Source organism: Bactrocera tryoni, chromosome 5 (genome assembly GCF_016617805.1).
Source record: "Bactrocera tryoni isolate S06 chromosome 5, CSIRO_BtryS06_freeze2, whole genome shotgun sequence".
NCBI classification, from domain to species: domain Eukaryota; kingdom Metazoa; phylum Arthropoda; class Insecta; order Diptera; family Tephritidae; genus Bactrocera; species Bactrocera tryoni.
In genome coordinates, this window is record NC_052503.1 from 75013755 (window position 1) to 75029200 (window position 15446).

At 30.2% G+C, this 15446-nt stretch overlaps 1 protein-coding gene across 5 annotated transcripts in view; it reads right to left on the reverse strand.

Annotated features, from left to right (window-relative positions):
• Positions 1-15446, reverse strand: part of LOC120776675 — a 222251-nt gene that overhangs the window by 56606 nt on the left and 150199 nt on the right. The gene's annotated exons all lie outside the window — the stretch shown is intronic.

Below are 15446 nucleotides of genomic sequence, written 5' to 3' on the forward strand. Positions count from 1 at the left end.
AAACAATTTAAAAATATGAAAATTAAAAAAGTTAAAAAAAATTATATAAAAAATTTAATAAATAATATTTAAAAAAATGGGTAATGATTTAAAATAATTTTTTATGAAATATTAACAAAAAATATAGATATTTACATATGTATATAAAAAATTATTTAAAAAATTTTATTAAATTTGTAAAGCAAATATAAAATATATAAAAATTAAAAAAAAATTATAACAATTGTAATAAAATATATTAAAAATTAAAAAATATAAAATCTCTCATGTCAGTTTTATGTAAACCTATTTGGTTATTATTACTGAAGTATGTTAGTCAAAGTGATAAGGGTTACGATTAAAAATATTTTCTTATAAAACATGAAAAAAATTTAATCAAACATATGTAAAAAAAATTATTTTAAAAAAGTAATGAAAATTAAAAAGATATATAAAAGTTGTCAAAAAATATTAAAAAATTAAAAACAAATAAAAAATCTCTGACGACACTTTTATATGAACCAATGGTTATGATTAAAAAAAAATATTTTTATAAAATATAGAAAAGTTTAAAAAAATATAAAAATTAAAACAAAATTATAATAAAATATATTAAAAAAAATTCAAAAATAAAAAATTGCTTATGCCAGTTTTATATAAACCAACTTGATTGTTATTATTGAAGCATGCTAGTCAAACTGATATGGGTTACGGTTTAAAATATTTTTTTATCACATATGAAAAAAATTAAAACAAAAATATGTAAAAAAATTATTAAAAAAAAGCAATTATAAAAATTTTATAACAAAATTTAATAAATAAATTAAAAATCTCTGACGAACCTATGGCTATGATTTAAAACATATTTTTAAAAATAATAGAAATGTACAAAAAAATATATATAAAAATTAAAAAAATTTTAAAAATTAAAAACAAATATGTAAAAATTAGAAAAATACATATGAAAAATTATAAAAAAATTGTAATAAAAATGATTAAAAAAAAAAATATATAAAAAGTTACAAAAAAAATCTATTAAATATTAAAAAGGAATTTTAGTTTATAAAAAAATATAAAATATTGTAATAAAAAATATTTAAAAACAAGTTTAAAAAATTACAAAAAAAAATCAATTAAATATTAAACCAGAATTTTAATTTATTAAAAAAATATGAAATATTGGAATAAAAAATCTAAAAAAAGTATAAAAAATTACAAAAGAATATAAAATTTGGTTTAGAAAATATTTAAAAAAAAATGTATAAAAACTTACAAAAGGAAATATAACAAAATTAGAAAAAAATAAAAAAATGCAGAATTTCTCATGACAGTTTTGTATAACCTTTTTTTAAATATTTAAAAAAATTATAAAAAAGTTTTAACAAAGTACATTAAAAAATACAAAAACATTACAAAAACACAAATTAAATTATTATTATATTAAAAATATGTAAAAAAATTATTAAACAAAAAAAACAATTATAAAAAATTATAAAGAAAATATAAAAAAATTTAATAAAAAATATTAAAAACTGAAAAAAATAAAAAATCTCTGACTCTATGGCTATGATTAAAAAAAAATATTTTTATAAATAAAAATAAAGTACAAAATCTATTAAATATTAAAAAAGAATTTTAGTTTATAAAAAAATAAAATATTGTAATAAAAAATATTAAAAAAAAAGTATAAAAAATTACAAAAAAAATCAATCAAAACTAAAAAAATAAAAAAATGCATAAGGAGAGTTACAGTTTTGTATAAACTTTTTTTATTTAAAAAAATTATAAAAAAGTTTTAACAAAGAACATTAAAAAATATAAAAATGTTACAAAAAAATACAAATTTAATTTTAAAAAAATATTAAAAAATATAGAAAAAATTAAAAACAAAATCTCTCATGCCACTTTTATATAAACCTTTTTTATTATTATTATTGAAATATGCTAATCAAACTACTATATCAATCGAATGCAGTTCATTTCAAGAGCGCGCTTAGTTGTTTACATGTCTGTGGTACTTTTTTTTGTATTTTGCTTATAATTATTATTATTTTTAATTCATGTGTGTTTGTGCGCGCTTAGCGCCTATCTAGGCGCACGTGTAGACGCTTGCATGCAAATGAGCAGCCTAACCCCCACAGACGACTCACAGCTACCCAGCGCGGAGAGCATCCTATCGCCCGCACGCTGGCGCTGGCGCTTTTGCTTTGATTAGAGTCAAAGTGGCAAGTCGTTGCAGTTGAGCGATTATGCGTTCATTTGTCGCTCAACAAATTCAACACTACTCGGACATATGTGTATGTGTGTGTGTATGAGGCTGGCGCTGCACATGCCCAGCTGTCCATATCAAATGTTCAATGACAGCCATGCTAGCTGCCCAGCCACTGAGCTGTTGATAATCGAGTTAGTTTATGTGTGAAAAAATAGTGCAGTTGCTGCTGAACTTATACATAAGCACATAGATGCATAACTACAGCAAAACAGTGGCGCGCTTTGTGGTCTGACTTACAGCTGTATGCACAGCACAAACGTATATTTGTATGTATGTTAGTTTGAGTGTAGCAATAAATAAAGTTGACAGCTATACAAGTACAATTACACATACACACATGCACATGCATGCTTTTATACATGTATATGTATACATACATATGCTTATATGCTGTAAGCACAAACATGCTTGGCAGGCACATAGTCACATTAGCACAAAGGAGCCAATGCATCCCTCTATAAATACGCTCACACTGCCGCCTCATAATCTATTTAGTTGCATGTTTAGTGGCTGCTTGCTACAGCCATAATTCATGTCGCATATTCATATACTCATATATTGTTGTAATGTAAATGTGTGCGTGCGTGCGCTGCCAACATTGCTTTGCCTTTGGCTGCCTTTTATGGGTCAATCAAGTGTTAAGAATTTATGACAGGCGTTTATTATTATGCAACTATCTATCTTTCTACAGATTTATAATACATCATGCTCAAAGCTGTAAGCGCACACATACACATATACAGAAATAAATATGTAAACACGCTATGAGAAATGACTTTATTACTTTATTATAAATATCTTTGGCTGCTGCTTAGCTATTATTCTTAATATTTAATATTAAGTATGTGTGTTGTTTCAGCAACTATAATACATACATATGTATGCATGCATGTGCGTAGATTTGTTTATGCTTAGTTTTGTGCTATTTGTACACAGTGTCGTAAATCTGTAAGCGCAACTTAATGTCAATGCGAAAAAATTGCTGAGCAATGAAAGAATTACTGTCGTGTAAATGCGATTTATGCAACAACAAATGCCATTGTAGGTGGCATATGAGCGTAAGCGCTACTCACTTAACATCAAAATGCTTAAATAAATAGTAATAAATCAAAAATATTGTAAATACGCATAGTAAATAGTGGCTTGTTGCTGTTTGCTGAAATATATGGGTTTACGCTTTGCCACTCGCGAAACCAATACATGAATATGCATGTGTGTGTTCATAGTTTTATTATGTGATATATGGTGGTTTTGTTTAAACTAAAGCGATTTTCAATCAAAGAAACTGATATGCTTTTATATTGAATTTTTATGCTAGTTAAATTTTGTTTGTCTTTCTGAGAGTTATAAATTAATTTAAAAATTTCGAAAAAATTAAAAAAAAAATATTTTTAGTGAACTATTCAATATAACACCAAAACAATTTAAGTGGAACATATTGCAAACTAAACTTAAGTTGGGAAATCAAATTATAAAAAAATATAAATGGTAAAAATAATTATAAAAAAATTTTAAAATAAATGTATCATATTTCTAATGAACTATGTATTCTACATACATACATACATATGTACATATGTATGTATATGCATTTGTATAACAGCATATCGAAGTAAATAAAAAAGATAGAGATAAAAACATTTTTATAAAATATAAAAAGGTATAAAATACACATACATACATATATGTACATATGTATTAAAAAAGGAAAAAATATTAAAAAAGAATATAAAAAAAAATACAAAAAACTTTACTAAAATATATTTGAATAAATTTTAAAAAATTAAAAAATAAACAAAAAAATTCAAAATTAAAAAAAAAATACAATTTTAAATCAAATATATTAAAAAATAAAAGCAAAAAATCTCTGACGACACTTTTATTTAAATCTATTGTAATGGATCAAAAAGCATTTTTATAAAATATTAAAAATTAAAAATATATAAAAAAATTTTAAAAAAAAGTAAAAAAAAATAAAAAAAATGTAATCAAAATTAACGAAAATCTCTCATTAATATTATATGAAAATATAATAAAAAAAAGTAAAATTAAAGAAAAGAATTAAAAAAAATTTAAAAAATTGTTGCAAAATTAAAAAAGAATTATTGAAAACAATATTATAAAATATAAAGCGTAAAAAAATGCAAAAAATTTATATAAATTTAATCACAATCGGCTTTCTTTCGGGAAAAACTAAAAACAAAATGTTATCAGATTTTAAATGAAATGTACAAACAACAAAACTAGTTTAACTTAAAAAAATTGTAAGGAAAAATGTAAGATAAAATATAAATAATTACAAACAAAAATATAAGAAAATATAAAGGAAACAAATATGAGATAATTATAAAAAAATTAAAAAAAAAAACAATATAGGTTCAAATTCACAGATGGCATTTGTATATATAGAAAAAATTGCAAAAAAAAACATATTTATAAAACTTTCATCATATTTCTAATGAACTGCTCAATAAAATAAGAAAATTGGTTTAACTGAATAAAATTCAATAAATAAAAATATAAAATAAAATATAAAAAAATATTAAAGCAAACTATAAAAAATATTAAAAATTGACTAATAAATATAAAATAAGAATAAAAATTATAAAATAGAATATAAAAAAATATAAAAAAGTTAAATAAAAGAAAAAAAAGTATTTACAAAAATAAAAAAAATAATAATAAATATAAATTCAACCACAAACGGCGAAAAAATTAAAACAAACAATATATACATATATGTATATATTTTTTTTTTGTAATATATCATATGATATATGTACATATAATGAACTATTTAATATAACAGCAAAACGAGTTCAGCTGAAAAAATGTAAAACAAAATTATTAAAAAAAAATTGTACAGAAAAATAAAAAAACAATTATTAAAAAAAAAATTAAAAAAATTATAAAAGAAAAAAATATAAATTCAATCACAAATGCGTGTATTGTGCTTTGTTTTATAAAACAACTTGAGGGATAATGGCTCCACATTATTGAACCACAAATAACGAAAAAATTAAAAAAAATATACCCATATATTTTGTAATAAATCATGTTTCTAATGAACTGTTCACTATAACAGCAAAACGAGATTAACTGAAACAAACTTAAAACAAAACTATAAGAAAAAATAAAAATATTTATAAAAAAATTATTAAAAAAGTTATTTTTTAAATACAATCCCAAACGCCGCTTTCTGTATTATTTTGTTTTTTTTTTTTAAGAAACCGGATGATTAATGTGTCCATGTTATTATGAAAACCGTTAAATATCACCACTTTGACAACCCACGTCAACTTTTTATTATATTTTAATAAATTAATACTATTCTACACTTTTTCTTCAGAACTTATTTTTTTAATTACGTTGCCGTAATTAATTTTCAGTTGAGTGAAAAAATTAAGGCTGCAGCAAAAAATGCAAACAAAATGCTTTCAATTCAACAAAATAAAAAATTTCCATACAATAACCTGATTTTGAATCGGCAATTTTGTATGACAGCTATATGTCAAAGTAGTCCGATCTAAGCTATTTCTTCGGAGATTGTACCGTTATCTTAAACCTTAATACGAGCTAAATTTTGTGAAGATATCTCGTTAATTGAAAAAGTTTTCCATACAAAGACATGTTTTCGATTTGTCGGGTTGTATGACTGTTGTATAGGCTATAGCTATCCGATTTTAACAATAATTCCAGGGATTGAAACATTATCTTAGGCAATAATCCACACCAAATTTCTTGAAGATATCTCGTAAATTGAAAAAGCTTTCCATAGAAGCACTCGTTTCCGATCGTTCAGTTTGTATGGCAGCTATATGCTATAGTGATCCGATATCGGCGGTATCAATTACAAAATGAGCCGCTTTGTTCAGAGAAAAGGGGGTTGCAAAATTTTAGACCTGATTTTTCATTTTAAGCCTTAACTTCGTTTAGCTTGGCTTCGAGCAAATGTCACTCATACGCCACGGCGCACTAAATAATCCACTCGTTACGTATACGTTTGTGTGCCTGCTTGCAAATATTTTTATCTGGTTTGGTTTCCATCTACTTGTATTGTAGTACTATACTTGTCACATATATGCATATTTACATGCAATACAAGCATATACGTATATGTACGTTTATACAATTACAGCTACAAAAAACACTATTATTATTTAGCTACAAATGCAGTTGACAGCTAATTTACTTTGCCCTCCACAACTGTGCTGAAGTGCGACACTTGTAGAAATTTATATAAATTATAAAATTGTTCTACGAGCAAATGCTCATATCCACATACACACACATATATGTATATATATATACATATATATAAAAGAGCATGTATAAAATTGCATATTACACAAAAGTTTATGGACGTTGTTGTAACATCTGCTTATGAAGTAACAACCGCATGACAGCTTTAATTATATTTATTACGTTTACAATTTATAGCACTCAAAAGAGTAAGCTGACAACTGCTTGAGGCCAATGCAAGTGGTCTTAGGGAATTATTAATAATTTGAAATTTATTTGAGGTATGATACTAGCGGCTGAGCAATGTGAAGTGGAGCACATTGACTTGGCATTAAAATGGTTTAAGTGGCGTTCAGTGAGCATGTTAAGCTAAAGTAAACAAAATAGCGGAAATCGAAGCAAATGCTTAAAAATATTGAACTAATTTGAACTAATTTTAAAGTTGAATTATTTAGAATCATATTTTGAGATTAAAGTTATTCTTCTGCGTATGTTTAAAACGTGCTTTTTGTACTGTATTTCGTTTATCACGAAGTTATAAATTATGACGTTATCGAACCACTATAGCATATAGTAGTCTTACAAACTGAACGCTCAAAATCAAATCCTTATATGGAAAGCTTTTTCATTTGGGAAGATATCTTTACAAAATTCGGCTTATATTATTGTTTGAAGCAGTGATATAATCTCCGAAGATATTGTTCAAATCGGACCACTATAGCATATAGCTGCCATACAAACTGATTGTTCAAAATCAAGTCCTTGTAGGAAAATGTTTTTTATTTGGAAAGATATCGAAATTTAACAGAAATTATTGCACAAAGCAACGGTACAATCTCCGAAGATATTGTTCAACTTGGATCACTATAGCGTATAGCTGCCATACAGAATGATTGTTCCAAATCAAGTCCTTGTAAGGAAATGTTTTTTATTTGTCTATATATCTTTACGAAATTGAACAGAAATTATTGCACAAAGCAACGGTACAATCACCGAAGATATTGTTCAAATCGGACCACTATAGCATATAGCTGCCATGCAAATTGAACGCTCAAAATCAAGTACTTGTAAGAAAATGTTTTTATCTCAGTGAAATTTTGTATGATTTATTGCCTACTTTGTTCCTTTTTATTTGAAATTTATAAACATATCACCCTTGCATATTTTCCTGAAAGATTTTGGACATTTTTTTCGCTATGCCTAACTAAATGCACATTAATTTTGAACTATTTCCAATTGCTTTAATTTCTACTATATTTCTGCTCAACCAACAATTCAACTCAACTGCATGTGTCTACCAGCGCCGAGCCAACCCCAGCCCGCCAGCTGGCCAGTTTTTGTGTAATCTTATCCTATGCTGGCTGTCTGTCTGCTAGACAGCGCCTAACTGCCACTTCCTTGTTGCTCAGTTCCTCATCCGCCGACGCCGACACCAACGCCGGCAACACTGAAGGCGCATGCAACTTTGTAAAGCTGAAGTTTTAAGTGTTCAAGTGCTAGCCAATGCCAACGGGCATTTATACAGCACGTACATATATACATACATATGTATGTGTGTTTGTAGGATAGCCAGTGAAGCAACAAGAAAACTAAAAAGCAAATAGACAAGCGCAAAAAATAAAAAAAAAACAAGCAAACAAGGAAAGTGCCGTTTTGCCACTACCCAGCAATTGTCCGGCTGGTAATCTGTTCAGTCGATGCCTTATTGCCAACACGCTGTGTTGTTTTTATACAACATTTTAGTGCAGTGTGTTGTGCTGTTTACGCCATCGCCTTGACTTGACAGCAGCTGACCGTTCTGTTGTGCTCTCGGATGCTCCACTTTCACATTTGCACCACTCACTAACTGCCACCACTCCTGGTCGAGAGCTCCACAACTGCCGGCACATCATGATCTATTGTCGAGCGGCTTAGTATTGTGTGTTGTTGTTGCTGCAGCTGCTGTTTTGTAGAAAGTGACGTGGCCCATTGTCCTTTACATAAACAGCTACTAAGATACTTGCAATAAGACACACACACATTTGGAAGTGAACCCGTGCAATTGCTGCTCGTCTGCGCCTGTGTGGGTGGTTATGTTGCTGCTGACTCTGGTGTTCGTTGCTTAGGGATTTACACATGTCAAGTCATGTTGTTTGGCGTATTTATTACATGTTGTTGTCCTTCAGTAGTTTTGTTGCTTTTATTTGTGTTGTTTTGCCAGCGCTTGTTACTCACTTGCTGTATGTGTGTGTGTGTGAGTGAGAGAATTTTTATTTTATTTTTCCCAGTTAATTCTAAAAAATTCCTTCGGTTCACATTTTCACTCATTCCCTCTATTCGGCTAAGCATTGGCCTGTTGTATCTAAAATATTTGTATGTGTATGTGTGTGTGTGTGTGTGTGTGACAGCATAGTGCACATTGTAAATACGAGCATGTTATTGTCCCAGCAATTTTGTTGTCAGCTATGTTGTTTATATAGCAATTTTGCTTATGTTTCGTGTAGCGAACATGACACCATCTATTTTGTCCCCTACTTTGTGTACAGTTAGCTGGATTACAAGCGAAATTGGATGGTTCAAAATTTAATGATGGCAAATTTTATACTGCAAGCTCACTTGAAAATTTTACGGCGGGTGGAGTGAGAAAGAGGGTAAAAGCTTTTCAAATTAATTTACTCAATAACCATTGAAGGGTAACACTTTTGGTAGGCAAACGATTGCTTTAAGTTTGGCTTTATCAGTATTTAAGATATTCATCGTTGCTAAAGGAGTTTTGAGCTTCGAGAAACTCTTCACATAATTTCACTTTTCAAATGCAGTTCCTTTGTAAAAGCTCCAAAGCACGGCTTAAAAAGCTCTGAAAGCTTCATGCTAAGCTATTTTACCGAGTCTTATTATGAAGTTAAATATTGGAAATTAAATTTTATTGTGAAATCTCTGAAAAATGCCTTAAAAAGCTCTCAAAAAGATTTGAATGTTGGACCTTATACCTTATGCTGCTCTATTATATCTAGCCTCATTCCAAACTAAGAATTCGAAATAGAATTATTTTATAAAAAAACTTGGTCTTAAAAAGCTCTCAAAAAACTTCAAAGCTTAAAATTTTTACTAATTTGTGTTTAATTGGGCTTACTACTTACTACATGCACAAAGATGGGATATGAGTGAACTCGTCCTCTTCCCTATCCACGAGGAGGAAAATCCCACAGTCTGCGTTAATTATCGCGGAATCGGACTTCTAAACATTGCGTGTAAAATTCTTTCGATATTATTGTATTTAGGCTACGCAAAGCCACCAACGAACAAACTCTCACAAAACATCAAATCCTTAATAGTACCCTCGACAAACAGTTCGACACACATCACCTTTGTCAAAGCTGGTTTTGGCAGCATTGTTTGTATTTGATATTCCTGCAAAACGCATACGTTGAGCACAACAAACAGTTCCGTCAAAATCGGAAAAGACCGCTCCGAGTCCCCTATACAAAAAAAAAATAAGAAACCGACTCTACAATGGACTCTCGGCAATGGATCGTTCCCGCGGGTCGGGTCTAAATAATCGGAACGGACCCGGATTTTTATCCGACCAAGGATCGTCAACTCGTCACCGTTTCTCGAAATTACTTCAGAACTTGCCCAGCAGAGACGTTAGTTCGAGTAATCTGTGGAGCAGAGTATCGAAAAAGACCCGAACGAGTTTATCTTCCATTGTTCATAACAATTGGAGCTGTGCTCATATGCTTTATGTAAGATTTTCCGGAAGAATCTCGGTTTGCGAACTTACAAAATCCAGCAAGAAAATTTTGTTCAGCCATGAAGCTGATTTTTTGGTTGAATGGTTACTTTAATATACAAAATTGTTACAATTGGCATGATGGTAATCCATAATCCATTGTTGAGATGCCGTCACATTCTCAAATGATCATTGCTTGCTATGATCTATTGGTTCCATTGCTTCATACATACATATTTCTTCAAAAATGAAGCTGGCCATAATATTAAAGTCAAGGGGTAATGATATAAAGTTATAGTTAATGACTTTTTGGAGATTGAAATTGGAATTGTTAATGTGGACAACCTTTGATTCAAACAAAACGACGCTACGTGCCTTACATCCAACGAAACAATCAGTTTATTGAAGGAAACTTTTGGTGAATGCATTATCTCGCGTCGGGGGCATGTAGCGTAGTTTCCAAAGACCTTGCGGTTCAACACCGGTGCGCTATTTTTTGTGAAGATACGTGAAAGGGTTGGTCTAGGTACATAGATAAGGCTGAGACAATTTATGCCTTGGAAGACAATATTCGGCGAGTTCTGGACATGTGGACCCAATTGCTGCAAAAAATGGGCGATAATTGTGGCTATCGGTTGGAATTTATTCAAGCCACATGCCGAAAATAATTGACTTAAATAAAAAATATTTCTCTGATATTAAACAATTAGAAAATATTAAATTGCGTATTAGAATTTTTCAAGAACGTGTGACCTACATTTGCGAGTGGTAAACATTCGCATCAACAGTATTGAGGAAGGAATTTATGCTTGCATACATACATATACATACATTGTGACAAAAAAGTACCTGGAAAATGTAAATAAAACGAAAAATATTTAAGTATTCATCAATATTTATTTTGTCACCTTCAAAGTAATACGTTCACCAGCTGCAATACGCGCACGCGCGTACGAAGCACTTTTCATAAGCACTTTTTGGTATGGCCTTCAGCTCCTTCAGTAAATTTTGTTTTAACTTTTCGATCGACAGAAAACGGGTTCCACGGAGCAGCAACTTCAGTTTGAGGACAAAGAAAAAATCACACGGAGTCAAAACTGGTGGACACGGTGGTTGAGGTATTCTTTAAGTTTTTTGGCTTTAAATTTGGTCACAATGGTGTCTCAATGCGTTGGTGCATTATGATCGTGTAAAATTCATGAATTGGTCTTCCACAATTTCGGTCGCTTTTGATTAATCTTTTCACGCAAAAGCCTCAATACGGCCAAATTAGCTCCTTATTAAACGGCTGTCCCTCCGGCACAAATTCATGTTGCACTAAATCACGAATATCGAAAAAACAATGACCATCACCTTAATTTTTGAGCAGCTTTGGCGAGGTATCTTTGGTTTCGGCTCGTTTTTTAACCTCCATTTAGAAGACTGTTGACTTGTCTGCATGTCAAAATCATAAACCCATGTCTCATCGGCAGTTATAATGCTCTCCATGAATGTGGGGTCGGAATTCGCACGACCAAGCATGTCCAAAGAGAACTGTTTACGCTAATCTTTAAGAAAAATATTGATCTTTTCGGGACGAGTCGAGCAAAAACGCGTTTCATACCCAAAATATTCACCAAAATCATTCGAACGCACTCGGTAGAGATGTCGAGCTCTCTTGCGATCTTTCTAAGACTTGCTGGACGATTTTCAAGTACCATATGCTTCACGTTTTAATATTTTCATCAGTTGAAGAAGTTGAGGTCGTCCAGCACGAGACATGTCTTGAATTTCTCATATTTGAAGGCTTGTGTTTTTGACAAAACTGAATCACCGTAGGCTAAGAACAGTCCTACCAACTTAGCAAAACATATACATACATACATTTTATTGAAATATCATTTACTCGAGGAATTTAAATTACAATTTCCGGATACACTTTTGTCACAATGTAAAGTTGACGAATCACAAAATAGCACACAGACAAACACACATTAATTAGATAAAACCCACGGTGCCATACATACTATATTTAAGTTTCTTTGTTCATATGTACATATGTATGTCGCTTTAAATGCAAATATTTGTATATACATACATACATATGTACATTCATCATACATAAATGTACCTCAGCATAAGTCTCAGCGCAGCGAATTGCCAGACTTTATGCCTGCAGACATGCGTTGGTTAATTCGCAAAACGTGGTCGTGCGCTGATCGACGACTCTGCGCTCGCCACCGCCTTCATATCAGACGACATTTCGGTCGATAGTAAAAAATAAATTACTATTTTGAGATAGTGTAGAATTTTTTGGCGAATTTTCGTAAACAAGTGACGTAGGTAGTTATACAAAAGCAAGATTAGAAGACGCAAACGCCACAAACACACACTTGCATACTTGCTATACACACACATGTATGCATACTAGTTATTTTAATTGTAAATACGGTCATTAACTGTTATCGCAAGCTTAATAAGAAAATTAAATAAATAGCAGTAAGACAATTGTAATACCTTAAATCCAGCTAACATTATTAATTGTTATTATTTTTTAGTTATTATTATTATTTAAAAATATTTTTTATATAAAAAGTATACATATTTTTTGTATAAAAAGTATACATACATATGTAAGTATTTTCATAAATATTTATACATACATACTTATGTATGTATGTGTATGTGTGCTGGATTACGTGCCTTCGCAGGCGCATCCGTAAAGTGAACATACACTCGCACCAGACAATTGTTTACCTAGTGATAAGCGAGAAATCTTAAATTAAATAAATATTTTTATTGTTGTGAAAATTAGTAAGAACTGATAATTTTTGCATTTAAACGTAAACTGAAAGTTCAAATAGATAATGGCTTAGTTAAAGATTAGTCATTGTCATTGGTGTTTTGGCGAATATTTTCGAACACTTTGTAGCACCAGCTCTTTGCTGCTGACGTCTGAAGTCTTACGAGCATTATTGACTTGAAAGGTTTAAGGCCTTACGACCGGCATTGACATGAAAGAGTTAAAATTTATGCCTCTAGAACCCATAATCTTGCTAATCATCAGCATTTTATGCATTAGACCAGTAAGCTGTCGAGCTTAAGACGACGCTTAAATAGACTTGACATTTAAAGTTATTTATGTTGGCTTTTATAGCAGCTTAACGGCTTTGTAATACATAAAAGTACTTATGTTATACCCTGAACATGATAAGGGTAAATAAAGTTTGTAACGTCCAAAGAAAATGTCGGAGTTCCTTCATGCTAGTTGATGTAGATATGCCCATCTGGCTTGCCTCTCTAAGCGTCTGTATATAAACGAACTAAACCCTCAGTTTTTGAGTTGTTGCTCAGAAATTTTGCACACGCCCTTATTTCAACAAGCAGCTGCTTATTTGTTGGAATCGCCGATATCGAACTACTATAGCGTACAGCGGCCCTACAAACTGACCGCTCCAACTGATATCCTTATATGGAAAACTGTTTCATTTGAACAGATACCTTCATGAAATTTGGCATAAATGATTATTTAAGATAACCCTACAATTTCCGAAGAAATTGTTTAGATCGGACTAATATATCATATAGCTGCCACACAAACTGACCACTCCAGCTCATATCCTTGTATGGAAAACTTTTTTATTTGAAGACATATCTTCATAAAATTTGGCATAACTTCTTAGAGAAAGTATTTATGCAATATCCGAAGAAATCATTCAGATCGAACTACTATATCATATAGCTGCCATACAAACTGACCACTCGAACTCAAGCCACTGTATGGAAAACTTTTTTATTTGAAGAGTTGTCGTCACCAAATTTGACATAAATTATTAACCAAGGCAACCCTACAATTTCCATAGAAATTGTTTAGATCGGACTACTATATCATATAGCTACCATACAAACGGCACAATAAAAATCACGTAAAGCACTTTTTAAACCTTTCATGCTATAAAAATGCTTTTGTGAAGAGTACTATAGCTTCGGTGTTGTTAAAGTTGAACTTTTTTTTCAAATTAATTTAGTATAACTATTACTAAATTAATGCATCAAAGTGCTTTACATTTCAAATTTCAAATTGATAATCAATTGAAAAGCCTACTGCTGGGCATTAATTATAAATTCCAGGATGTAACTGCTTGTGACGTCGCTTTGGCTACACGTGGAAACAGTTCGAAAAAAAAAGATATTTGTGATTATTAATATTTGAATTTGTGATTATTTTTAATTGTTACGAAACGTGTGTTGTACTTTATGCGTTACTTATTAAAGGTTACGGTTGAAGGTGATATATTTATAAAATACTTTTCATAATAAGAGTTATTAATAATATTTTTTAGATATTTAATATCAAATGCAATTTACGAATAGGAAACACCGTTGATTTGCTGAAACTGTGAAGAGTGGTAAATCGTATAATAAACTGGTATAATAAACTGGTAGAATACAATACTCCACCATAACTAATGGATGCCTCATCTGGGTGGTATAAACGAATGTTCGCTTGCCCCTATTTGCTTATAATAGTTCATTTAGTTTATACCAGTTGTTTGGTATATGCCAGTCATGTTAAGTAAATGCGAAAACAACAGCAACTTAAGAGACAACTTGGATATCTCATTAGATTGGTATAGCACATGGTTTTCTACCCTTATTTGCTTATAATAGTTCATTTAGTTTATACCAGTTATTTGTTCGATTCAGCGCTTTTCTTAAGTACATGCGTAAGGAACAACCACTTAAGAGACTACGTGGATACCTCATTGGTATGGTATAAACGTATGTTCGTCTGCCATTTTTTGCTTATAATAGTTGATTTAGTTTATACCAGTTGCTTGTTCGATTCAGCGCTTTTCTTAAGTACATGCGAAAGCAACAACCACTTAAGAGACTACGTGGATACCTCATGATATGGTATAAACGTATGTTCGTCTGCCACTATTTGCTTAAAGTTGTTTATTTATATAATATATCAGTTGCTTGTTCGATTCACCGCTTGTCTAAATTTCGCGAAAACAATATTAGTTTACTCGTTTATATTTATATGCTTTGAGATTAAATATTTTACGGTTTGTACTTTGTATTTCGGAAATATTTTCGTAAAACTATATTTTTCAAACCCACTTGGTAAAATATTTAAGATTAAGATTTCAAATCATTTATGAAAAAAGTTTTATAGTAGAATACATACATACATAAATCACTTTAATACCCCCTATTATGCTTCTTTTTGTCGTTCTACTACTAGAGTACTATACG